This window comes from Motacilla alba, chromosome 1, assembly GCF_015832195.1.
Source record: "Motacilla alba alba isolate MOTALB_02 chromosome 1, Motacilla_alba_V1.0_pri, whole genome shotgun sequence".
Classification (NCBI taxonomy): Eukaryota; Metazoa; Chordata; class Aves; order Passeriformes; family Motacillidae; genus Motacilla; species Motacilla alba.
The window spans coordinates 57,628,622-57,655,990 of NC_052016.1; the positions used below are offsets into that span (position 1 = coordinate 57,628,622).

General features: G+C 41.6%; 1 protein-coding gene across 6 annotated transcripts in view; it reads right to left on the bottom strand.

Moving 5' to 3' along the window:
* The window catches only part of STARD13 (StAR related lipid transfer domain containing 13), a 287,606-nt gene that overhangs the window by 71,415 nt on the left and 188,822 nt on the right, over positions 1-27,369 (bottom strand). Inside the window, exon 1 of one of the 6 annotated variants that reach the window (XM_038133210.1) lies at positions 1,002-27,359. The exons of the other annotated variants lie outside the window; for them this stretch is intronic. The gene's annotated coding sequence lies outside the window, so the exon portion shown is untranslated. Of the gene's footprint in view, positions 1-1,001; positions 27,360-27,369 lie in introns of those variants that run through there. 6 annotated transcript variants of the gene reach the window in all.

The following is a 27,369-nucleotide window of genomic DNA, read 5'->3' on the forward strand; positions in this document are numbered from 1 at the left end:
CTTCTAACTCGTACACTAAAACCACAGCAACAAGAGTAATTTTTCTGTACAATTTGTAATAGAACAGTTTCACTCCCAATCAGACAGTCTGGGGTCTTGTACAGAACTTTGACACTTTTCTGCTACAGATAATATCATTTTATTGCTCTCAGCTGGAGCTTCACAAACCTTTTTAGGATTAAAGTATATCACCCCAAATACAAGCCACTGAAGTGAAACAAGCATGAAATTATGAGCAATGCAAACCTTATCTGAGAACCTGCTAACAAGAAATAATACGATTGCTTACATTATCTCATGCTGGCTTTTGTGCTAATTTCAAAGAAGGATACAAGTATATGAGAAAAGATGCATCACAGTGTGAGTTTTCAATTAATTTTAACATATTTTCAAGCAAGTCCTTAATAATCTGTTAACATAAAATGCACTTTGGAAAGAACCATGGGGCTTTTTCATTATTAAGAAATGTGCAACCAAATTCTATCCTTAATTAAATCAGGAGTAATTTTATTAACTACAGTAGACTTAAACCTGACTTACATCAGTGTAACTGAGGGTAGGATTTAGCCCCGGGGTGTTTATACACTGTAGTTCCAGTTAGTTTAGATCTATTTGGGTGGGAACTCCTTTCCCCTTTCCAGAAAAAATATTCTTGCCTACCCTTTTTCACCTCGCAGCTGGGGCCAAAACAGTCTTTTCTTCTAAGATATTTTTCTGAAAGGTTACAAATAAATCTTATCCTCGATAGGAGGTGACCTTACTAAACAAAAAAAACCCACCCTCTGAAGTAAGGGACACCAGCAGTTTTAAAGTTTGTTTACAAGTTTTGAAACACATTACCTCAAACAGATAAGCTTATTTACATCTTACAAATAAATAAAACCTTTAAGTAAAAGCTATTTAATACAGGAGCTACTTATGTCTGTTTTCAAAGCTGAAAAGCCCTTCCAATCAGTATTAGCTGCTGTATTAAACATCCCTGTTCCAGTATAGAAACTTACTGTCCACAGATATCCTTGGGCTCCACTGCACCTCTGAACCAAAATCACTTTCTTCTTTACTTCATTTTCTGCTCTCTTGAAATCGGATTCCCAGCTCCCGACAGATGGCTCCTCTGTCACCGAGCTCTGCTTCCGCCTCCTTATCGCTGCCAGCTAATACTTCCACGATGCTTAGCTGTTGTCTGCGGAGCTGTGCTCTACATCATTTCTACTCTGATCAATGCTCCGCTTGCTTTTAGGTTGTTCCTAGTCCCGCCTCCTGCTCTTGAAGAAACGAAAACTCACAGCTGGATTTTCTATAAATCATCCCTTTTAAGAGTGGCTGGGCAAGTAGGGCAAATACTACAGCTAAGACCTGCTGCTCTATTTGAAACTTTGAAAACAATTCCTCATCTTAATGATGCACACATGAAAGTTAATCATGTACTAAAATCACTAATACTGAAAAATAGTGGCCAGATAATTGTGACCTTCAGGGCTTAGATGCTGATTAATGTAATACAAAACTCCTCTCTGTTCCAGGGGGGGAATATAGTATGCCTTGGAGAACTGCTTTATATAGCGCTGTGCTTTGAACAGGAGCTTGTCATTCTTACAAAGATAAATTTACATTTGCAATACAGAGCTTTCTGACAGACCAGCCCAGTGTACATAGTGTTTAGGCTAGCAGCCCTAAGCTTGAAAGAGACTTTACCATCACAGCAGCTCTTCTGAAGTGTGGGCAGGAAATACTTTTATTTTCTGCATAGCACTAAGTGCACTACACAGCACTGAGCTCATTACCATGTTTAACAAAGCATGGAGTATAAAAGCAAGGTGGTACCATAAAGCCAGCACTACAAACTTTGTTCCCACGAAAACAGCAAAACAGAGCTGAGTTTCTGTAAACTGTTAATTGTTCTAATTCTCCACCTTCCAGATCTTCTTAAGAAACTGTGCTGTGGAAATGAAAAATGACTGGGCAGATGTGGATACAGTCTGAATGGACTGCAAAATCCTGGTGTTTTCTCTAGGATTTTTCTATGGTGAGAGCTGCATCCCAGCTTAAGTGTTGCCAGGGCTAAAACCAACTCCTTCCATACCAACAGCTGTCTGTGTCCTGGTGGCCCATGAGTTCCCCTCACTGGTGCCCACACTGAAGAGCAGCTGAGCTGCTTCTGGAGTCTTGATGAAGGACTCCTCAGTTTCTGATGGGGGAAGAGCAGCATGTGCCAACAGCAACTCTTCCCCAAGTGTGCCGGTCAACTGCCAGCAAGCCTGGACCTGTGGGTTTCGCCTGCCAGCTGCTGGAGCTGAACTATTGCATCACTGGTCTTCTATGAGTGGATCTCATCCCTTTTTGAGTCTCATCTATCCTACCCTACAGTGTTCCAAAAATGCAGTGGGAAAAACACCAAAAAATCCCTTTTGTCTATTTATTCTGACTCTAACCACTTCATTACATGCCCAACAGTCCTCCCAAGTTCAGTTTTTCCACATGGTAGATGAATCTGTGGGCTTCTGTCAGATCCAATTTGACTGTCTTTATTCCCTAAGCTGAAGAATCTCCTCAATTCATTCTTAGGCTGGTCAGCCTTTCTGCTCATCCCTGTAGGCACTAATGCTTCCATAAGCACTGCAGCCAGTCCTTTTGTTCACCTGATAGAAGCTGATGCCACAGCATCCGGGCTCAAGCCTTGCTCCCAGACCATGACTGATATTGTTGAAAATATGCTTACTTTGTTTGTTTTCAGTTCTGCAGACAGTAAGTGAGGACAGTCAGTTGTCACCTTGTGATCTCCACCACCATGGCATGAGTGACCGGAACACAAGAATTTCAGAACAACCACACCAGACTAACTTCCAAACAGTAACTAGCCTGGCAGCCCAGGAGAAAGCAGTATGGATTAAGTAGCCAGGAATGCTCTGAGCCAAGGACAACACCACTGTGATGCAACTACTTCTCTGTTAACCAGCAGCCATAATACACAGGTCCTGGGCCCCTGTCCAAGCTGTGACTCAGATCTGAAGTGCTGCAACGACAGTGCTCTCCTGTGGATGCACTGGTTGATCAGTGCTAGTAATTTGATGATGGAGAGTGAAATGAGTGTGGGCAGAGCACTCTCCCTGCACCCAATCCAAATATATGTAATGGTAAATATAGCAAATCTGCTTTCCAGGTGCTGTGGCACATTCAGTACTTATCAGCTGTCAAAAAACCCCCACATAACTGATTAAAATTACTCGTTTGACCTTTAAAGTGTACTTGAAAATCCATACATGAGACCCATCAGTAGTACATATCCAGTTGAATAATAACAGAATTTTAAATCTCTAGCAAAGGTTTCCAAAGAGAAAAAATACTCAATACAATGGTGTGACATGCACTATATAGATTGGATATCTTCCAAGGACTTTTACAGAGCATTTTGTTTAATGTCTGGAGTCATGTTTATGGTACAGAGGGCAAGATTTGCTCTTTCTCTGCCCTGAGATTGCTGACCATCACCTGAATAACAAGAAAATGTTTGCTGCAGGTGGAAATAAATATATTTATTATACATCATCCTCCATGTGGTTTAGCTCTACCAAGTGCACTGAGTTCTTCGGGGATGAAAGGGAAGATCTGCTGCTACCACCACGGAGTGCTCAGCTCACAGGCTCAAACTAGAGTAAATCCCCAATAAGGCAGCAAAATGTGCTAGCATAGATGATGGTTTATCAGGACTTTTTCTCTCTGCAAATCTTTAATTGGGCCACACTATTAATTGTGAATGAAGCCCTACAGCAGACCAGTATGACTGAACCCAAGACCAGGGAATGAGCTAAGTTCCCAGGAAACAATCCCCTGCATTGTTGATCCCTGTTCTGGACCTCTTCTACCAACTTCTTGCTAAGCAGCGTGAACATGAGTCTGTCTGTGTTCCCTGGCTGTGGGATCCCTCACTCTCCCTTGTTTGGTAGTACAGATGTTGTCCCAGGGATGAAGGATAGCAGGATAGTTCCTCCTGTCACTTTTATGCAGCCTTCACTTCCCCCTTACCTGGAGATGGGTGTGAGATTTGCTGAGACCCTGCTGGCACACCTAGCTCACAAATGGTTTCAGCTCTCCATAACTGCACTGGGAAAGGGAAGGAGAAGGAATAAATAACTTGCCATTTCCCTCCAGTGACTTGTAACTAGAAGAGCTGAGACTTCTCCATGCAACCATGCTGGCTTGGCCCTGAACTCTTTTTGGGAATTGTATATATTTAATATGTCAAGCCTTCTACCCTGAGTTTGTCTGGGAAAACTTTTAACAGTTTAAAGGCACTCTGACTGCAATGTATTTGCCTATAATGTGGTAAACAGAATTATTAAAAACCTTGCCTTTTGCATCTTAAAACTCTCAGGTACTCAAGAACACATTATTTCCTCTTACTGTCAGATTTTGCTTTGCTAAGACAGAATGCATGAGACACTAGACAGATGTGGGAAAGTCTTGAGTTTTTTGAGAAGAAACAACAGGTACGAGGACACTGATGGAAAAGTGAGCAAGATGAAGATGCTTATCCATGAAGACGAGCACTTGTGTCTGCCTACAGATCCTCTGCGCCACTGCCCTGCAGCCTTCTTTCTCCAATAGTCTGAACATCCATTTTCAGCTGAAACTTCTCCACAGCTGAGCTACACTTGGGTCCTCCAGTTCAAGTTCTCCTCATTGTTGCCCCCAGTTGAAGGAGATCTTTGGATTCTGGAGACTACAGCAGAGCCCTCCTGTTTTAGTCTCCTTTGATAAAACAAGCCACTTCCCCTCCAACAGCTTTTCTGAATCCCCTGATGCCAGCTGAATGGGCGCTGGATCACAGGGAACGAGAACTGAGTGCAGCGTTGAAGATGTGCCCCCCTGTGCCATGGACTCACCTCTCCCATGGGAATACACTGCCAGACAGACCCAATGGCCAGGCTGCACTGCCTGCCTACATTTCGGGAGTGACTTGCAATTATTCTCCAGTCTGCAAAGGCACTCAAGCCTTTGATCTCCTCTGTTGCTCCCAACTGCCAACCTCCCAGATTTTGCAAGCATTTCCTGCTGCTGTTCCCTAATCACGCTACCACGCCACTGATAACCATGGTACAACTGCAAACTGAGCTGCCTGCAGAGGAAGGGCACGTGGAGCCAGTGCCCCACTGCATGACCCCTTCCTTTCATCCCACTTTCCTATTGCATGTCCTCTGCTAATCCTGGCAGATTCTGGAGGAGAACTTGAGGTAAAGGTTTTACTTTGTGCTACCAGGAACAGATGAACCCTGTTTTCAGGTTTCACTTCGAAACATACTTTTCTCATATTTTCTCCTAAAGATGATGGAATTTGATAAGTTATAGAGATGAGGGAACATGAAGCGCTGCATCACTTTCAGCAAGAAGACAAGGGGGAAAGGAAAAATAATACTGGGTTATTGCTATTTGAAACTCTGAATCAATATGGATATTTTGAGGCAAAATCAAAATAAAAAAGCAAATTGAAAACATCCTATCTAAAATAGAAAACTGTAATAACATGTTGACTGGGGGATTTTCTCCTGGGTAGCTCTCATGCAGCACATGCTCTTACCTCTGACTGCCATTTCCCAAAGAGATCCTGAACTATTTGTCATTCATTTAGTATTGTGATTGTAAAGTAGGACAGTTGTGCTATCTCCACCTGATGAGAAAGCCATACACCTTTTCATTTTAAATCAAACACATTATTTGAAGAATCAAAGTATGCATTACCTAACTTACTTTTCAGAAAAACCTCTCTCATTTACACTTGGTCCTCATTTAGTCTTTCTTCTGCTGGAAAATCTCTGGAGTTAACATGGCATATCTCTGTGTCACATGTGTTCCCTTTTAATAGCCAACATAAATGTTTTTCAGCTCTGGACTCTACAGCTTGAGTCTCACTTATGAAAGCCAAGCAGCGCCTCTCTGCTTTACTCATCACGCGACCAAAGGACTGCTGATCTCCCGCTTGTCTACGGGCAAAGCAGGGACTCCCAGAGCCCAGCCCAATGCCATTCCCTTTGTTTTGATGGAACTGATCAGCTGATAAACTCCATCCTGATTCCAAAACCCTTCAGCAAGCTCTGCTTCCCAATGTTTCCCTTCCCAAGGACCAGCAGTGCCACGCTCTGTTCAGCGGCACCTCCCCCTCGCCTCTGCGCTCCTGCAGGCTGGGCCTGGGCCAGTGTGGCTGTACGCTCCCGCTATGGGGACACTGTGTGACAAGGAATCTCAAAGGCCCTGAAAATGGCACATGCCATGCCTCAATGATGGCAAGCTCTGCTTAACATGAGGTTCACTTTGCAGATGACAGAGGCACTGTATTTCATTAGTATGTTAAAATGCTTCAAAGAGTCAAAATAAAAATTCTTGGAATTGCTGCATGAGTCAAAACTTTAAGAAGCTTATATTAAAATATGAATCACTGGCTTGCTTCAAGGGAGGAAAAAAATCCTTGTTTTCAGCAGAAAGTTAATTGAGTGTCCTGAAAATCAGTAATTAAAAACACCATTAGTAGTCAATAATAATCTGCAGTGCTAGTTTCCTTCTGAACATAAAAAGCTTTAAAAGGACAGAGTAAGAGAGAAAAGTTCAGCATCAGCATTTGCCTCAAGACCCAGTGCACCCAGGGACTGGCCCAGCATCCCTTATGCGGGGAAATGAGAGCTAGAAAAGATATTTTTGTTGCTGTAAATAAAAGTTGGATTTCTGAATCTATATGCCTGCACCATTTAAAATTAACCTGTTCACAGACAAACTTGAAATGTCATCCTGAAGGACAGCACCACCATTGTTATCATCCCCCATGCACATGTCAGAGAGAAGTGCTACCACCCTGGGCAGAAAATGCAGCCACTCTTTGCTGTGTAACAACACAAGGCTGGAAGCAAAGAATATGGTTTCCAAATTAAACAGCAGGAGTAATTTCTGCCAACAGGATGTAATTACTCCTCTTGTAAAAGAGCTGTGGAACACTTAATGGTTTCAAGCACTAATACATATGGAAACAGAGTGTTCCACAAATACCCAGCCAAGTGCTAGAGCACCACTGGCTTGGGGAGCAGTAAAAGGCCGAGAACACATCCTGTACTGCCTAAGACTTTAAGGGCCTCCTTCCAAATGCTGCTCTAGTGGGACTGCTGAAGTTTCTGTAACAGGTATGGTCACTGCCCAGGGTAAAATTTCTTGTCTCTCACAGCAGCTGTAGTTAAAGCAGCTGACTGTGTCACAGGACTAAGTATAGATTTATCACCATCAAATCTCAATGCCAGGTCTGTGACTATTTCAGGTAATTTATCTGACTAGACTGCTATCTTCCCAAACATCTCTTTATGAGCAAACAGGATCTGAGACTATGTCAAATATATCAAGATAATTCCATAGGATATATGGAATCTCAAAGTTGATGTACTACTGATGCTAATTTTCTTAAGGCCTGTCCAAAATACATTTGCAGATCAGAAATAAATAACAGCATCTAAATTCAGACATTTTAAAATTATGGTCAGAACATTCCCAGCACCTGAAAGCCCCTTCACAGAAAGTTTAATTGTTGAGTGAAGGATGTTAGGCCTAAATACCCTATGGGAACTCAGCACTTACATGCGAAAATTCATAGCCATACTTAGGAAATCAGACAAGCAGAGTTCTCTACAAAGCAGCTCTCCAGATACAAGTTTTTTACTATCTTAACTACTGCAAACTGGAGCTTGGGAGGAAACAAATGTCCCAGCATCTCCTCTTTCACTTCCACTGAAAATAAGAAGTTTTCAAAACACACCCATATACGTAAGACCTTCTGCAACAAAACCACCTCCATTCACACCTCTCACATAGTATCATGCATTTCTCAGAGATTTTAAGGTGGGATTTGTTAAAATTAAAAACAGTTCTTCTTATCACAGGAGAAAATTGTCCCTAACCAAGAAGAAAAAGCAAAGTTTTTCTGCACATCCCTGCCTCAAACATCAGGAGAAAAACATGCTTACAACTCATCTGAGGAACTGCTCTGAAGCTTAACAGGCTGAAATCAGGACAGCAGAGGTTTATTTTGAACAATCACTTAGGGGAAATGGGCATGAATTCTCTATGTTAAAGATGCCCCTCAGCATGTGATTCTCTCATCTTCACACTGACTGAAGAGAAAGCAAATGAGTCTGGTTGGTGACTATTTCACAATATAAAATTTATTTTTTAAACATGCAAAGATTCTTTTTGAGCAAAACTCAGCATGATTGAGGTATGAAACATTGTCTTCCTGACCTTTCAGAAATCCAAAAAATCTGACATTTGCTTCTTTGGTCAGTTATGCTATTGACAAATTCATTTTCTTTCAACACACATAAGCACAAAAAACTTCACTAATCATATTTCTATTACCATCATCCTTCAGATCTTTTAGCATGATTTACAGAGGGGGAAAAATGAAAGAAAAACAAAAACTGGCAGTACATTATGCAGCTTTGGGCAAAGAAGATGATGGATTCTCCCAAAGTAATTTCCTGCAAAGTGAGATTTGATACAAGGATCTTGATTATGTATGTCAGTGCTGGGAAGGTACCCAGACATGTGAGACTATCATTTACAACCAATGCAGCCAAGTCAGAGGCCACTACTGGGTTTTAGAAATGAAGAGCATTAGTACAAGGGAACAGAAAGAAACGATTTTTCAGAGAGTTGGAGACAGCAATACTTGATTTAACTTACAGTACGCTACTACCTCCTAAGATGGTCCCAATTAGACCTATTTCTGCATACCACATTTGGCAAATGATGCCACACTTGGTCTTGTCCTTCTCTAACTCTCTTGGCAAAAGCAACAAAGACTTCCTAGCACTAAAAGGCCACACTGTGGTTTTGTTTTCAAAAATCACTTCTAGGAAAAAAGAGAGGGTAAAAAAAACCTCTGTGAAATACTCTGTATCCAAGGACAAAGCAGAATGGTTCCATGTGAGTCATTTTCAGTCTTTTCTGGCTTGGCATTTGTGGTATGAACTCAGAAAAGTCATTACCAGTAATTCTGTCATTTCAAGTGTTTGCAACACATGAGAAATAAGTTCTTCTAAAATGAAAATCCCATTCTAACCACTTCAGTAACACTTACAGATCAACTTCCTACAACTTCAATCTAAATCCATCTCACTATATTTAAAAAATATTTTTGGATGCTCTAAGTAAACCAAGGCATTCAACCTGTGACTTGAGAAAGAGATTTTCAAACAAAAATGTTGCAAGAAGCAAGCCGTGATTAAGGAGACAACACATTTCCATTTGTTCACTTGAAGCACTGCTTGTTGGATTAACCCAAAGTGAGCCTGCAGTCATATCTTTTCTCCCATCTTTAATACAGCCAAGCGAAAACAAAGAAAAGAAAAGGTATCACATGTGCAGCCACTTTGCAGGAAAGTTTTAAGTGGTCTGAATTAATTCCTTTGCTCCTAATGACATATGGAAACTGCTTCTCTGAACTCTGATGAAGAATCCATCTCTGAGCTTCATTTTTATTTGCTACATTTAATGACGGCTGTTACAAACCAGTCTAAATGGGGAAGCTAAAACCAGAAAGAAAATACAATATTTGGGTCTTTCAAGCACCAGTTTAGGTTTTTAAGCAACAAAGCAGGCAGTGTGCTGTGATGGTCTGGGTAGTCCCAGCAATATGGAGTCTCCCCTCTTCCTTCCTAGCAGGACTATCTGACAGTGTCACGGAAAAGACATGTTTTTAAAGTCTCTAATAATCAAATTATCAAACAAAACTGAAGGTCAGGATTTCTGTGGGCACATGTACAAATGCGACTCACAAGGGATTTCAAAGCAGCTTTTCCCATACATGCAAACCCTCTCTGATGCCATTCTCTTTGGTGTCTTGTACTGTGTGAAGTTGCACAATAATAATCCTGCTGTTAGAAAACACGTTAAAGTTCCCCCTTGGCACGGGCACACCTATTGACACAAACGCTGGAGGCACTGGTTGTGAAATCCCCGCACCTCAGTCAAATCAACCTGCAATCAGGCTCCGGAGCGCCGAGGGCGTGGAGGCAGCGCACACAGAGGGAGTGTTTGCACAAGCCTTGTCCACATCGGAAACCAGGGCAAACACATCCCCATTTACTACGAAAAGAGTGTTTTCCATGGCAGCGGCTGGCGAGGCCTGCAGCTCTGGCCCTTGCCCACTAGAGGCCGTGAAGCTCTCACGCCTGCCCCGGCCCAGCTCTCACAATCCAGCCAAGAGATGATGAGGAATGGGAAACACCAAAAAATGAGACGTATTTTCTTCTGACGTTAAAATCTTAACACCCCCTCAGAGCAGCGAGGCACCTCAGCCCTGGCAGGCCAGTGGGAGCAGCAGGACCTGCTGTGGGTGGCCGGCTCTGCTCACCAACAACTGGAAACCTGAGGAGGAGATGGACGAGGAGGGTGATCAGAAAAATGAGAAGCTACAGCTGGCTGGAGGGAAGCCACTCCTCTGTGACAAGCCCAAAGTAAACAATAAGCAGCCAAATTTAATGGGTTACTTTTAAAATTAATTGTGCTTTTTGAACATCACTCATTGGAGCCTGGCAAGCTGCAGCAGTCAACAGAAAGGATGCCAAGCGTGAGGAGGGTTTAATGAGCAGCATTTGCTGGAGAACTGCAGCAACAAACACATGTGCACAGAAAAACACCGTGGAAGCTGGTTTGTGGGGAAGAAATCTGAGAGTGTTTCTCAGTACTGAGAAATACATAGGAGTAGTATAACAAAAAGAAGCAATACTCAATTTCTCCTGTTTAACTGCAAGCGGGGCTTTGCTGGTTATTCACAGATGATATCCTACCCCTCTGTGAGGGACACAGGGAAACAGATGAAAATTAGGAGAGGAGACGTGCCCAGAGCTGAGCTCTAAGGGAGTACATCAAACCTGGACTTCCACAGGAGGCACAGGAACATGGCCCTTACATGGCCAGAGCCTAAGGCTGGAAATCACATCTAACTGTCTTCTTGAAAGCTTGTGACAGGCTATTTAGAAAACTACAAAGGGTCAATGTAGATCAGATTATTCTTCCCAGCTATTGACTGCCCTGCTTTTTGCAATGTTGAACTTCATCTGTGCTGGGCATACCTAGCTTAATTATGTCCCATTTTAAGTTCCTTTATGTTCTGCTATCTGGATTAGTTAAACACTTTTGTGTCTTCTGCAACCTCTGTCATGTTCCACACTTGTGCTACAGATCATTAAACAGCCTAAGTGTCAATCAATTCCTAAAATGACATTTCAGGGCAGCCCAATAAAAACCAATGACCTCAGTAAAGATGTATATTTATTTGTCTTGTATTGCTTTCAAGTACTTGGCAACCTTGTGGTGAAACATTCTATTAAGGCTGGGGAATGTGGGTTTAAGTACCTTCTGGTTGCTGTCAGACATCTCAAAAGCATTAAGGCATGATGCAAAATGTGAGTGCCACTGCGCCCTTGGATGGCCATCTTACAAGAAACTAGTGATCAGGTAGTTTGTGTTCAAGTGTAACCCTCGAGCAGTTCAGGGGGGAAGAAGAGGGTTTAGGCTTTTGCATTTCATAAGGATATTTAGTGGCAGCTGTTGGTAAGTACCTCAGTGCAGGAGACTGAGGGTTGATGCCCCTTGCCCTGGTGGGCTGGGGCTGACAGCCCTCCCAGCACGGTGTGATGGGGATCCTTGAGCTGTGGCACTTGGCTTGTACTGATGCAGCATGCAGGGATGCCACAGCAGAGCTCATGCTGTGGCAGCAGCTCCAGAGCAGGAGGAGACCTACACACACTTTGTGAAGGGTGCAGCACATCCTGCACACCAAACTAGTGTGCTGGGAGCAGTGTGCCGAGCACTGTCTGGGGCTCTTGCTGGGACTGGTCCTTTATCAAAGGAGAGTAAATAAATTTAAGACAGATCTGTCTGCATTCATGAAGACAATTTTTTTGTTGTTGTTTTTGTTAAGAAAACAGAAGTTTGTTGGCAAAAGAAAAATGTGGGAAGTAGCATGAGTATTCTTCCACTTTATGAAGGCAACTATGAGGGAGGGGGGTGCCTGCAGATGTGGAACCACATCCCCACCTCCCACTTCTAGTGCCAGCTCCACTGGGCAGCTTGCAGTCCTGCTGGCCAACACTCAAGGAAAAGCTGGGTCCTTATCTCTAACGTGTTCCAGTTACTTAGCCCTGAGAGCAACCCCAGGTGTTCATACAGTCTCTAATCCCATTAAAGGCTCTTTTAAAGCAAGTGGTTTGGTTGGGTTTTTTTTCTGGTGTCACAGAATTTACACTTAATGGGTTTGCAGTTATTAGGCAGTTAGAAAAGTTATTTGCACTTTGCGGTTTGCTGCCAGAAGTGTAGCAAGACACAAGCATTGAGGTCCTTGTGAATCCCACAGCTGCTGTGACTTTTCCATGTGAGGAAGGAGCAGTTGCCGGAGGCATTTCAGAGAAATGCAAGAACACAGGAACAGTTCATTTATACTGGAAGTGAATTTGCAATTACTGAGAGCAGATGGCCAGCTCACACAGTGAATGGACCTTAAACCATCTAGACTTACGAGACTACAGCAAACATTGAAACACTACCAAATTCACAAAAAAAAGAGTAAAATTCCTACGTGCTCACAGTCAGAAGTCAGCTCAGATTTGGATCCTATATACACTGGCTTAAGTCCAGATAAAGCTGTCAATATTAAACTGAGTCAGTGGATTTACCACAGAGTTCATGCCCCTTCTTTTTACCTGCATAAAAAACCTCTCAGAGCCATCCAAGATAAGCAAAAATAACAAGAACCTTAATAAAATAACAGTATCAGCATCATTAATAAAGCTAGGAATCAAGCTAATCCTCCCTTGTACAACTGCAACTCAGCTGTATCAGATGTGTTAGCAGCATTAATAAGAATGGAAATCAGAGCTGAAGTTACATGAGTAAGTTTTTCATTACTTAATAATCCACTAAAAAAACCACTATACACAGACTGCTTTAACAAACGTATCTGTGATGCACTCCAGAGCTGCTGAATTCTTTCCATACACATGCTGTTTGTAAAGGCTCTGTGAAGGAGCTTAAGAGAGATGTGTATCTTGAAAGCACTCCTCAGTGCAGCTCATGGACAAATTAGAATTATTATTGCCATAGACATGTAACAGTACATATGTGCAAATGGAAGGACTTGTTTAGCACCACGTGCATTTCCCCCGCCAGGTCCTCATTTGGCTTGGCAAACAAGACTATAATTACTGGGGGAAGAGGGAGGCTATAAGCAAAGAGCTCTGTTTCATGGTCCTTCCTGCACAATTTTCAGGGAGTGAAATGCAATGGGTCCATCAGCTCTGAGAAGGCCACGCAGTCATCCTTCAAAATCTTTTTCGCTATGACATGGAGCTTCAGCTGTGTACCTCTGGACAGCAAACAGTGAAGGTTCCCTAAGGTTAAGATGACCTGCAGTTTACAGGTCTTTGCAAATGTGTGCACAAGAGCTCCAGTGCTGTGTGAATGTCAAGGCAGCCGGCAGGGAGAGTCGACACATCAGAATTGCCAAAGCCCTGTGCAAGAAGGTAACTGAAATGGGACTGCATTCTGAAGGCCAGCTGAAAGGCTGTAACAGCAACAAAGGACATAGGCAAGGTATGTGACTTAAAAGAGAATGGTAATTGGATTTTCAGATGAGGAAGATTAGTTGGCTTGGTGGCACTTGTGATCAGTGCAACTTACTGAGCAAGGAATAGCGAAAACTAAGAGACAAATCCCTCTAATCAAGATAACTGCTAACAAGGCATCCAAAGATTTTTCCTGGGTTACCTTTACAGAGTTAAGGGTGTATGAATTTCTACTCAAACACAGGATAGAATTTAAGTTTTCAGGGATGCACTTGTGGAAAAAAGCTCAGGTTTATTTCACACAATCAACTTAATTCTTCTCTTAAGCCAGAAATCTGCATAGCAGGTCAGTTTGTTTGTAGATCAGATTGTTTGTGATATAATTCAGCAATTTCCTTGTCTGGCTTCATGGCACAATGTACAAAAATATGTCAATGCATGTGATGAACTTATACTACCAACACGCTACTCCCATACCTACAGCAACAGAAAGTGTTTAGTGTTGTAGCTATTTTCAGATTCCTTCCCTTTATGCTTCCTTTTCTAACACAAGAAGTAGAAAGCACAGGATACTTGAAGAGTTCTGCAGTGCCAGCTCTTAGATTGTAAAGACATTGGTATGTTGATTCAATATCTCAGAACTGTTTTAAAGTTTTCCAAAACTTTAGGAAAACAAAGTTTATATCAGAAGTCATTTTGATAGAAGGTGGTTTACATATGCATCTATTTAGTATGCTGAAATATAGCATTAAAACACCTGTTGACTATAAAAAGCTATTTCTAGCAAAATCTTAATAACCCTGGTTATTCTTTGAAACATTTTGCATTTCCCTGAAATTGTGTTATCCCAGAACTATTTTAAGCAGCCTATGCTATTGTATATGCCATAGCAATTCCAGTTAGCCTCTGGGTCCAATTCTGTATTCGGCTTTGGCCATTAAAATTAAACTGAAATTCTTTTTCTCCAACAAATTTTTATCCCATTGTAGACTGATTAAATATATGCTAGCACTTGTAAACTGTTGTGATGACACAATACTTGGACCTCTCTCCATTAGCAAAGACAGATCTGGAGCAGACACTGGCTTACATCCTTTAGGATTTCAGATTTCCAGACACATTTCTAATTTTGTATAAATCATTTTTTTTCCTTTCTAAATCTGACATTGCTCTTCATTAAGGGCTGGGATTTGGAAAACAAAACAAAACAAAACAAAACAAAAACAAACCAGAAAATCCCATGGGATTGAAAACAACAGATGTTGTCTGTTTTAAGCTTCCTTTATTCCAAATCACTGAATTTCGTGCTTTTAAGATTTTCCTGCCTCTCTTTTCAGAGGCCCATGATTTTCTCTTTAAATGGATTTTCAAGAGGCTGACTCTGACTGGAATGTATGTGAAAGAGATTTTTCACCTAAAATGCACCTTTTTTTTTCATTGAAGTTACTATAAATATACTAAAAATATGATAGAAGCACTTTTAGGGCAGTATCACTGTGTGCCCATACTGTCAGCAATAAACCCCACAGGATATCATCCCAACAAAAAGGAGGCACATGCTGCTTACTTCCCACCCAAAACCCCTTGTGCTAAAACTCCTTGTGCTTCCTGCTGCTCCATTTCAACACTGCTGAACTGCCAGCTCCAAAATCCAAACCAGTGCCCCAGGACAGCCACAAAAGGATATTAAATCTTTCCTTAGAATCAATTTTCTTCCCCATAATCAGCAACTTTGCTGCATTTGCCTGCCCTCCATCCAGCTGGAGAGCCCCTGCCCTTAGGAGGTAAAACTCATTCCTTCTTCAGGTGAGTGACTGCATCCTTTGAAAAGGTGATGTGATCATGAAGTCATTGATTCCAAAATGGTCTGGGTGAAGAAATAGCTGTGTAATGCTGTGGAAAGAAATGCTGTGTAATTTGATCCCTAAGGATATGGCAGGGAAATAATAAACAGGCAAGGATGTTAGGGACAGATTTGACATCCTTTTTTTTAAAATTGAGAGGTTTTAAAAAACAGCTACAGGAATTGTTTGCATACTGAATTAAGTAATAGTACAGTGAGGAGCAGTAATTTTGCCTATCCAAAAAACTCAAACTTGATAAATAGTTCTATCAGAATGTAGTAATATCTGAGAGTGAAAATCTCTTCATTACAGAAAGAAAGCACAAGAAAAATGTCTGAAATGTAAGGACAGACAAATTCAAATTGGAAGTTAAGCAAATGATTTTTATACATTATGTTTTTTAAAATTTTTGTCTCCTAGTCAATACAGGGTAAGTTTCTGGGAAGGATATTGAAGCTAAACAACCAAATTCTGTTTTCAACACATTAGATAGACAGGAGGCCAGCTAAATGAACTAATGGGTTTAAGCTTTACAAGGTCAAACCTTTCTATTAAGTGTCAGAAACTCTATGTTTACAGTGATTTTATCCATGGTCATTAATAAAAATAATTGGAAGTGACTACCCCTTTGATTTAATCAGATTTGCATAGGTACCAGTTCATTGAATTGCAGATGGAAGAAATATTAAACCTGACCCCTACACAGATGGCAAGATTTTAGCAATGCCTTCACAAAGCCTGAATTGATATTTTATGCCTTAACTTCCTCTTGTATTCCAACAGCACGTGCACTACAGAAGCAATATGAGTTAAACTGTAATACAGCTTTGTTTGTCAAGCTTGAGTGGATGGAAACATCTGTCCTTTCGGAATTAGTGTGCCATTCATGTTCTTTTATAAATAAAAATCTATTTTCAAGTTAGAAAATAGTAAAAAAAGAGATGGATTTTCTGGTCTTCAGTAAGGCCATCTCTGCTTCTACCTTCTGTAAGCTTTTGTTGGTCCTGAGGCTCTCAGATACTGATTTATCCTGTTCTTCCATTTTCTCTGGCATTGTTGACCAACTGGGAAAATTACGTGTCTGCACTACTTGCAACATGCAGGACATGCAGAAATTCAGTTGCACTTTCTGTAGGATCAAAGGGATTTTTCTAAATTTTCTTCCAAAATGAAATTATAACATATTCACCTCTCAGAAATACCAGAAAAAGAGTGCTTGGCTCTGGCCTTTGCTAATGCCTCTTGATTTTCCAGCTGAAGGAAGGGTTATGCAACAACACAATCTTTGATATGAAATCAAGACCAGGTCATTGACAACAGCTACACCAGGAGCAGCAAGCACTTGTCATGAGCTCCAAGCTTGGCAGTTCTGAGGTGTTTTGAGGTCACTTATCTTGAGTCCATGAACTCAGAAGACCCTCATATGAACAGAAGTGCCCTGAGCTGCACATAGGAAAGCCTTTGCCATGATTTCCAAAATCAGGAATAGGGCACAGGGAATCTGGAAACTTGGCCCTGTACAGCTCAAGAGACTTTGGCAGCTCTGGCTTCCTCAGCAGTTCACCAGCTGAGATATTGAAAGACAGGTTGGTTCACCAGAATATGTCAAATATGGCAAGATTTCACCAAAAGTTTCATGCCCATCACATGTCCCAGCCACAAAAGGCCTGAGAGAGTTTAAGTCTGAGAGACTGAAATACCAGTGTGCCTAGTGCTACTCTGGTGTGTGTATTTGGACTGAACTGGGGCAGCTGAGGTGGCTGAAGTGTTGAGTAACAGAGCAGAGGGCAAAAAGACTTCAAACTTGCTTTAAGCATGTGTACCTAGATTAGACAGGAAGGGTAAATGCCCATTCAGAGATATGGATAGTACTGGCAATGGACCCACATCAGCTGGGGGGTCAGGAGAGAGGAGTGCACAGAATTACACTGGATAACTACTGATAAGGGACTTAGCTAATATGCACATTTCTGATGTTCACTAATGATTGAGGAAACCCTCAAATACATGGCAGTTCAGCCAGTGGCTGTTGTCCCATTGCTCAGAAATTGCCTATGAAATTAACTGAAATTTGAAAAATTGTATAAAACCAAAAATATTGAAGTTTAGCACTTGTTAACACATTCACTCCTGATGTCCCTTCAGAAAAGATGTGTGGGCTTTGACATGTTCTTTCTTTCCAGCATTTTCCTGTCATTTATATAACTTACTGTCACAGCTCTGCAATTTTATTGACAGCTCTGATCTGTGAATTGCAGACTTGTTGTAGTCCTAAGGTTCATGATTCACCTCTTGGTCTGGATTGTTTTTGTCCAGCAGAATATGGAACAGCTTTGGAAAGAGCACATGCTGATAGTGATTATGATTCTCCACAGCAGCTTCCCAGAAAACTTTGTGGAAACTGTATTTTACCTCACAAGTCATGTGGACAAAGCATATCCTATAAATTTCCATAATTAAACTTTATGAAAAGTATGCAAAGGTTTCATAAACAGTAAGGGGAAAGCACAGTTGTAAAGAAAGAAAGAAAGAAAGAAAGAAACAAGCAAAAAGTATCAGCTTTAACACACTCATCTGGGGAAGTAAGCTACTTTGAGGAGAGACATAACGGTTACATGTTTTCAGGAAGCAGCAGCAAGTTGTGTACTTCCAGCCTGTTCCTGGGAAAACCCTGATGAGTGCAAAGAGAACAACTGTGAAACACTAAACATGCTGCTAATGTGCGAAGCCCTATGTTCTGGGGAGAGAAGAGCATTCAGAAATAATTGAATCATCCAGGGCTGTGCTCAGTGCATACCCTAAGGTGATTATGTTCAGAACAGAAGCTTTCAGAATGTCATTTAGTAAATGAAAACAGAGTTGGATACCAGTAATAAACCAGTGCCCTCAAGCTACTCATTTTTTATAGTGACTTAATTGAAACTTACAAATCACTTACTGCCAGATGCCTGGGAAAGGGGGCAGCACTGAGACCAGGACCAGAGACACCAAGATGCAGCAACAAATCGTGATTTTGCCTCCAGTAAAGAACAGTTTATGGCTATAATTTTCTTCCTCTGGTGATAAAAATGAGTCTGTCGTGCTCTGAGTGCTCAACTATACTGCCAGGATAGGTACAGAGCTGGGTACCTACTTGTCTTCAACTTTCTAATTGCTGATTACCCCTTAAAATGAAACCAAGCACGAAGTTTTGTTTTCTCTTTCTTATTGTAACAAGAAGGCTTTTAAAAAACTGCAGTAGCTCCTTAATCACATTTCAATTGCCTAATTTGCAAGAAGCACAATTCTATTATATTTAAAAAGCAATCATATATTTATAACTCATACTATTGTCATTCAAATGATATATAACCATTACATTTTGGATTTCTGCCTTTTTATATACATTTAGCACTTTCTTATTATAAACATGAAATAAAATTTAAGAAAGATTTCCAGGTTTTTCCAATTAGTACTACTTCTTGCAGAGAGACGTCCCTAACAGAGTTGCTCTGTTAAACTCTACACCACAAGAACTAAATTGGCTTTGAAAATGTAGCATTGTAGTTTTCCAAAGCTGAAGAGTAAGAAGAAATAGCAGTTCTTGAATATAATAAATCTTCAGTGATGAGTAAAACATGAAGGAAGCCTCTCTCTTCTTGAAAGCAGGGGACACTCCCTTCCTTCCACTTGTTTCTAATAACGCACTACAAGGCAGAACTCCCAGCCTGTCATTTTTCACACAAATGGCTCATCAGAGCGCTTGAGAATGATTTGGACACGGGTCTGAACATGAGTTTGGGCACTGACATTACTTGCTCAAACCTGAATTAAATCATCCTGGGAGGGGAAAAGGCGTCAGAGAAGAGCCTCACACTCCAAAGGCAAAGCACCACCCCCAGCCTGCCTGTGCAGCCCTGCCTACCAGGCGTTGATTCACTCAAGAGTTTTGGCTGAAAGACTTCTACAAACCCGAGTCTCCAGCCAGTGCCCCTGACTGTGGTCCTGCCTATTCTCAACCCATTTTTCCATTGCTGAAGACTGAGCATATCACACAACTGCAGTTAACAGAGGATTTTGCAGCCTGTCTTTCCCATGCAAGAGAGCTTCATCACTTTCTGCAGAAGATTAGTTTAGTGTTAGTTGCTTTGAAGATAATTGCTCAAAAACAAATTCAGTTCTTAACCCTCATTTACATTTCCTAGAAGTTCTGTCAAGGTAGTGCCTTTGGGGCTGATGCTTTCTGGGCTTAATCTCAGTCCAAAGGTGATTTTCATGCATGTAAATGTAAATTCAAACATTTTAATAGTTCTCAAACCAGACACACATATGACATGATTTTCTGCAGGACCTCTATTAAAAAAATCTGTAATTGCTCAGTATTAGGAAAATATTTCCTGGTTCTCACTGAGCTCTAAGGAATACTCCAAGTTAGAAGAAAATCCTACTTCAGAGACATGAAGGAATGAAATAAGAAATAAAAGTAATGCAGAACACCATGAGGTGCCTGATTTTCTCACTGGGTTAGTCTGGGAAACTAGAGTGACACAGAGTATCCAAAACAAGTTCTTAATTTACAGTCTGAGATGCTCAGTTCTGCCCCCAGCCTCTCTGAAGGAGCTGTGACAGCCTCTGGCTCTGCTCAGCACCCCAAAGTAGTTACATCTGCCCCAGCATGTGGATGGCCTGAGCAGCACCTGGATCCTGGGGCCAACAAGCCCCATAAAGTTTCTCAGTCACCACACACTGTCAGAAAATATTAATTACCCAGGTTTTCAATAATTCAGACTCCTGGACGTGTCAGCACCACAAACATCCATGTCTATCCTGATTTTATATATATACATATATATGTTATTCACTTCCACTAAAAGGTGGGAGCTGGGGCATAAGATCTGGGTTTATTCATGGCACATCAAACCCCTGCCTGTATGGTGTGCTATCATCTGCTCAGGAGAAAGAGCCTTAACTTAATTAGGGCAACTGGTGTGGAGAAATTAATCATCACTGAACACTGCAAAATGGAAATCAATACTTTTGCGTCTTTTCAAAATGGTCTGTTGCTAGATATATATTCATGGCTATATTTTTCTCATCCTGTGAATATTAATAAGGTAGCAAAGACTATATGTATGTATCAAAGCCTTGGAAACAAGGCTACTGCTAATGCAGGTCCTCAGCTTTAACATGTTATAGCTACCAGCTGACTGATTTGTGGGATGCTAAGTAGCAGCTCCAGCATAATACAATCCTTCACTTCCTACTCTGAAACTTGTTTACTTCCATCGCCATTTATTAAAGTACTGTCCAGCTATAATTAAAAAGGACAGGACAACAATAACCTTTAGTACCTCCTTGCTGTGATAAGCGAGATGCTTAAACAAGAGTTTAGACAGTTGACAGGCAAGTACAAATAGGGCTAAATTCACTTTGATGAGCTGTGTGACGGCTTCTTCCACAAATGAGACACAACAGAGAGGCAGGTCATTAGAAATCACCCTGCAATGGGATGACTGGCACGTACAGCTTTTGCAATCCTATTAAGCTGTTGCCACTGAATGAAAGCACCTGCTCATTGCAGGGGTAGGTAAGAGATGTTGTTTATACCTGGTGTGGAGGGCTGCCTGTGCCTGAGACACCGCGCTTGGGTAAATACGCCCAGTGCCTCTGGCCTGATTCAGCCTGGGTAGTGATAAAGATCTTAAATGAATTTCCAGGCATGAAACTATTACAAAATGGATTTAATGCTGAAAGGCTGTCTTACTGTATCTGTTCCAATGTGTTGTATCATAATTTAATAAATTGGAAAGTGTAGAGATGATGAACAGGTAAGCAGCCCAAAGGGTAAAGTCTATATTGGGGTGTCACCTAATGCATGGGCATCTAGAGTCCTGACATGGGGCCCCAGCGGCAAAGAAGCCTCAGCTTGCTTCAATCTTTGACCAGGATATTTGATCCACATACAGGGTATTTGCTATGGTAGCCACATCCCATGTGACAAGCACACACAATGAAAATTCTGATATTTTTTTCAGCACCAGACTGTTTCTCAGATACCCAGGAGTACTACCAGTGCACTTGCTGACCTGTTTTGTGGGATTATCAGGCATTCCTAGTCAGCCCTGGGTGTGGGGTTTCCGTATGGTCATGGAGACTTCCCTGCTGCAGTACAGTAACATAATGAAGCAACTATTCAGTTATGACTCAAGTCCATTGTTATTTACGCCTTAAGAATATTTTATCCCTATTATAGGGAAAGTGGAGACAAATGTTACATGATAGTCTCATTTTACCATCTAATGAAATTATATACCACTTTTTTAATGTAAGAAACCTAAATTTCCCAGTAGGCAATATTTAATTTTTTTTTTAATTACTGAGTGTGGAAGAAATACTGTGTATGTACTCATACAGAAGCCATATGTACATATCATTTGCCTCTGGCCTTGCTGTGTTTTCAATTGCTGATAGTTATATCTTTCTTAGCATGTGCTCCTCCCATCTGTTGTAACCAAATGTTGTTCCTAAGCCTATGCTCAGTTTGGAACCTACAATGACTCACTCAGTTGCTCAACATAACCTCCTTTGTTTGGGTGGAACTCTACACGGTGCACAAAGATAAGGGTTAGAGCCATTACTGTAAGCTTTTTGAAGAGCTAAAGTTATTTTGTCAAATGACTATTGAAAGCCTGAAGCAATGGTACTCTGGCTGCAATGCAATAGCACTGTTCCCTGAGCTGACATGAGCTGATTTAAGAGACTTACTCAGTGTGAGCAGATTTGAACTCGACAGGTAATGCCAGAGCTCCTGGACAGATATGACAACACAAAATATAAATGATGGCCTTGCAGAAGAGGTCTGCGAACTGGCAAGTCAGATGTCCATGTCCATTAGGTGCAGGTGTCTGAGCAGATCCCACTGCCACAGCTGGACAGTTCCCCTAACTGAGCAGGTGCTTTTTGGACAAATACCACTTCTTGGTCTCAGGCCTTGTTTTGGGCTTTCTCTCTTGCTGCATTTGAAAAATAGAAGAAAGCTCCCATTTATAGGGTGAAATTCTCTTCTACCTATTTTCATAAGCCAATTTTTAATTCAAAACTTGGAGAAACTTACATGAAAGGAATCTAGTCCACAAAGATTTTTTGTAAGATTTTTTTTGGTGCAATCAATATTTAGACTGATTTCCTAAGGAAAAGCCACTGGCTTTGTGTTTTTGGTCTGTCTCCCTTTGTGTGTCAGGCTCCTTATCACCTCCACCAATAACTTTTGAACAAATTGGCTGATTTGAAAGAGAGACAGATGGCTCAAAGGTATTAAACTCTTACAAGTTTTGTGAATATAAGCAGCAGGGTAATGGAAAGAGAGCCTCTTAGTGGCTCACTAAAGAAAAGGCTTCAGCAAAAATTCAATCCTTATTAAGCCAAAGAAAATCTGCACAAAGCTGAACCCTGATGTGCAAATTCATCCCAAACAAGTCTTTGCTGGGGGTGGTGTTCAAGAACTAGTTTGTGTTATCTATTGCAAAGCAAACATCATCTTGTTTACTGTAGAAATAGCAAGCTAAATTTTTAATAAGGACACTGCTGAGGCAGTTAATATGCAATGCAATGATATTCATTAAGAAGATACCATAAGCCACTGAACTTATACACCGCCTAACTTTGACAGTGCATCTGAGAAAAGAGTTATATCAGTACTTAGGGCTCAGATTAAGATATTTGACATTGGCACATACATGTAACCTCACACAGCAGGTTTGGCATTAAACATATCGCACTTGGCACTTGTTGAACAGGCTCTTGAACACTCCCCCCACCACGCACACATTGCTCTACAAAGAGCCTAGGTGGAGAAGGTCTGCATTTGAATCTGACAGGAAGCTTTGATCAGGCAAATTAGGACAAGCTTTTATGCAGAGTTCCTGTCTCTACAGACTGTGTGTTTGATGGCAGTGTCCCTGCTGGAGGCTCCTCTTCCATTATTGCTCACTGCATGATGCTCAGCTTACAAAGGACACTGCACTTCCCAATTTTCTTGCCTATTCCGTACCACTTAATTGTTATGAAGACACTTGGAATGTTGGTATTTTAATGCTTATCTACTTTTTAATTAAATGTTATGACCCATAAATATACCAGTTTCTAAGAGCTTAGCTAAGAAAGAAGAGCACAGGCCTGTATCTAGAGCTTTTAACCATATTTCAGTCTGACAGGGTGACATAAACAGTGTCAAAATAAAGAACAGTGACATCACACAGCACTGCACTCCCTGCTATAGTGGTACCAAGCGGCTGCAGAAAGGAAAACTGCGGTTTCTGGGTGCATTTGAAGACACTGAGCACACTGGCACCTTTGTAGGCACCACCATCTAGCTTTCAGTCAGACAAATGTGCTCTCCACCAACCAAAGTGGTGATAGGATTTTCTTCCTCTGGTTGCTGTTATCCCATGATGCAGTTTCATGCACAAAAAGCAGCAGCTAACTGCAGGCACAAGACACTGAGAAAAGTAATTATCCTCTTCAGAGCAAAAGGAGATTCCTTCTCCTCAAGCAGGTAAATACCAGACTTCCTGGGCATGTCAGCACCATACACACTGTCAGCAGAACCTCAGTTACCTGCTCTTGGGGCCACCTTACATCTGCAATCCTTTCTGCTGATGTACTCCTCAAGACAAGCAAATATTCCCACCATCAGCCCAACTCACCTAAAGTAACTCTTCTTGAGGCAAATAGCATCTTACATACTTGCCACTAGTTCATCATACCTGGGTCTTCTGTCAAATCCCCACAGGGTCACTGCTTATTGGCTTCTCACACCAAGGCAGCCACTCTTTGAGCCTGTGACAGTTTAGTGATGGCACCTAACTTCTGGGCTGGGATGGTGTTCAAAACTTGCATCTGCATGGTTGCCTCTGGCTAACCTCAAGAGCCTTATGCAAAACTATTCGGTGGTTGTCTTAATCTCCATGAGCCTGTAATCCCCTCACTGGTGCACTCCCTCCATGCCAGACATTCCTGTCTGCATGCAGCTGTGCCACAGGGATTGCAACAGGCAACAGCTGCAGTCCCAGCGGTCCCTCAGTGCTCATGATCTCACCATTCCTGTCTTGGGTCACAAGCCATTTTGTAATACCCCACAAATACCTCCTAGACGGGATCTACACCATGTTGCAAGGAGGGCACAACCCACCACGGAACAAACAATCCATCTCTGTGCGCTGGCTGTGCACCTGGCCCTAGTTATAACAAAAATAAGGGAGAGTGAGCACAGCCAAAGGTCTTTCAGTTACTGTGCTACCCAGAAGCTTAGCAGGGACAGCCACAGTGCCCCACAACAGGCTGCCACACGACTTGCTGAAGTGTCCAAGGGGCTAAGAGCCTGCTGTGATACACTGCCTGGAGCGCTGTCCTTGGGTGCCTACAGGGCAGAGCTCCCCTGCATGGGTCTGAGCTGGGACATTCACAGGTGGAACTGGCAATAAACCTTGCAGGAGAGAGGAAGGAAACAGGTGACTGACTGATAGATGCATTGTTGCTGGAATGCTCCCAAAATTTTCATGGGTGAAGTCAGCAGTAGAGAGTTTCTTGCACAGATGAGTTTCATCTTCTCTGAGACACATGGCAGAGTTATTTAGGGCATATTGAGCATATATTATGTGTTTGTATAACTGAATTGTGCTGTATTGCAAGTTTCTTAGAACATACACGGGGTAGACAAGAATCCTTAATTCAGTCTATCTTCAGTGAGCTTTAATTCTACATGTGCCTAAATTCTGCAGTGCCTAAATAACTAAAATTATGGGAGGACGCACTCAAATGTGTGACATGGCAGTGTGGGGCTTCCAAGTGCCACACTCCTATGGGTATGGTCCATTCTTGAACAAGCTATAGACAAGAAACCACACTTGTCTAAAGGAAAAAGATCTGAGAACATCTTGAATGAAGTAAATCACCGTAACACTACAACACTAGGAAATTTTCCTGATTCCAGTCTGGTAGTGTCCCTGTAGGGTCAGGCTGTTGTCAAGAATAGCACATGGCCCCCAGTGGGACTTCTAGAAGGCCATGATGAGTTCCCCTCTATCACAGAAGCTCTGTTAGTGCTGCCTTGCACTCTGTTCTGCTTTCCCAGCTGCCAGGGAATTTGTACTACAGCCTCCCCAAATGATAGCACTTGGGAACGTGCTATTTTTGCTCATGAGTGTGTCTGCAGACGAGTGTTCATCTCTGATTCGTAAATGTGCAGCAACGAAGGCTCCTAAATATAAAATTTGTATTTTTAACTACAGTTGATACGTAATAAAAACATTCCAAATCCGTGATTTTTTTTAAAATCATGTGCCTAAAGGCATATTTCCATTTCCATTTCGTTTACAGAGTAGGGAGGCAAAATGAGAAGAAAAAAGGGTAAAAGGGGCAACTATACAAGCAGACTCTGTGCAGCCAAATTAAGATGTGCATAAACCCTGGAAAAAAAGAAAAAAAAAAAGGAAGATTTTGTTTAGACAGCCTTTTTTTAATGATCAGTGATCTTATGCATGCTAGAGTTCTGTCAAACATGTAAAGGCACATTGCTAGCATACTTTCTTAGCAGATTTGGAAGAGGGAGCATGTGCATAGTGTGATAAGGAAGGGGAAAATACCAAAATGAAAATGGCAGTTATGGAAAGTTATCTCTGTAGGCAGATGCAAAACATAGGGACAAAATCTGTGTTGTTATTTCTTATGGTAGAGAGTGATAAGGCAAGAAAGTAAAGCAAATAGAGGAGAAAAATCAGACTAGTAGATAGATAAGCAATTAAATCAAGAGCTTAGACCTGTTCTGAACCTCTGAATTTCCCAAACATGCTCAAAGAGCACTATGATATTACTGGCACGTTGCAGCCTCCTACCTGCTGATTCACATGAGGTCCCAATATTTCTCTTTATGAATAATGCCAGAAGAATCTGGCTTTTCTCTTCCTAAGCACTGTGTGCTTTGCTTGTGCGGATCTCTCTTGAAATGTCAACTTTACATTTCCAATATCCACAAAGAAATTCTTAATAAAAAGATATGATCTGCATTTCAGAATGAGACCTTTAAATCCTTTAGCCCTGCCAGTTTCTAGGGAACTTTTGTTAAGAATGAAACACTCTGTTTAATAACTGCTTTCCAATAGTAATCAAGAGAGTTGCAAACATCAGTGGACCACAGATAACAAAGGCAGTACAATCCAGGCAAGGGAAAAAGGGGTTTTATCCAGGTTTCTTGTAAACAAATGTGAACAACAATTTAAAATATGTTCCATCCATAGCCTTGCCATACTTTAATTAGATTTGCAACTAAGATACTCATTCTGCTGAGCTATGACATAAGGACACATTAGAAATGTGCAAACAAATCCAATACACCCAGCTGCTTTTTTGCCTTTCTCTGCATTGCTTGTGCATCTACAGTCTTTGCTTTTAATTCAGTAACGCTGCTGATTGGCATTAAACAGAGCTGTCCCTCACTACACATTCTTACCACCTACCTTGTAATAAAATCATACAAGCACAGTCTTTTGGGCCAATGATCTGAACAAGTCATCCTGTAGTCACACTTTTACCAGCCTCGATCCAAAGGAGGGAAGTGGCCGGGACCAAAACCAGCCCTTTTGCAAGAATGTGCATTTCAGCTGGATTACATGTCCACTGACACTACCCAGAGCTGGGGCTGAGCAGTGAGCTGCTCACTTCTCCAGACCAACACAGGATACAGCCAACGCTGCAGAAACAAGCCCGAGGCCTTGCCCCACTCACTCTGAGACACCAACCCATACTGCTGCCAGCTCAAGAAATTTCATTCAGGTCTTCCTTCAATGGAGATAATTTAGGTTAGAGTTTCAGTTCAGTTCAGTTATAAGAGGTGTAATATGGTGTAGTTTTTATATAAGGTCAAGGATTTCCCCCAGGGTGCTCCATGACTGATA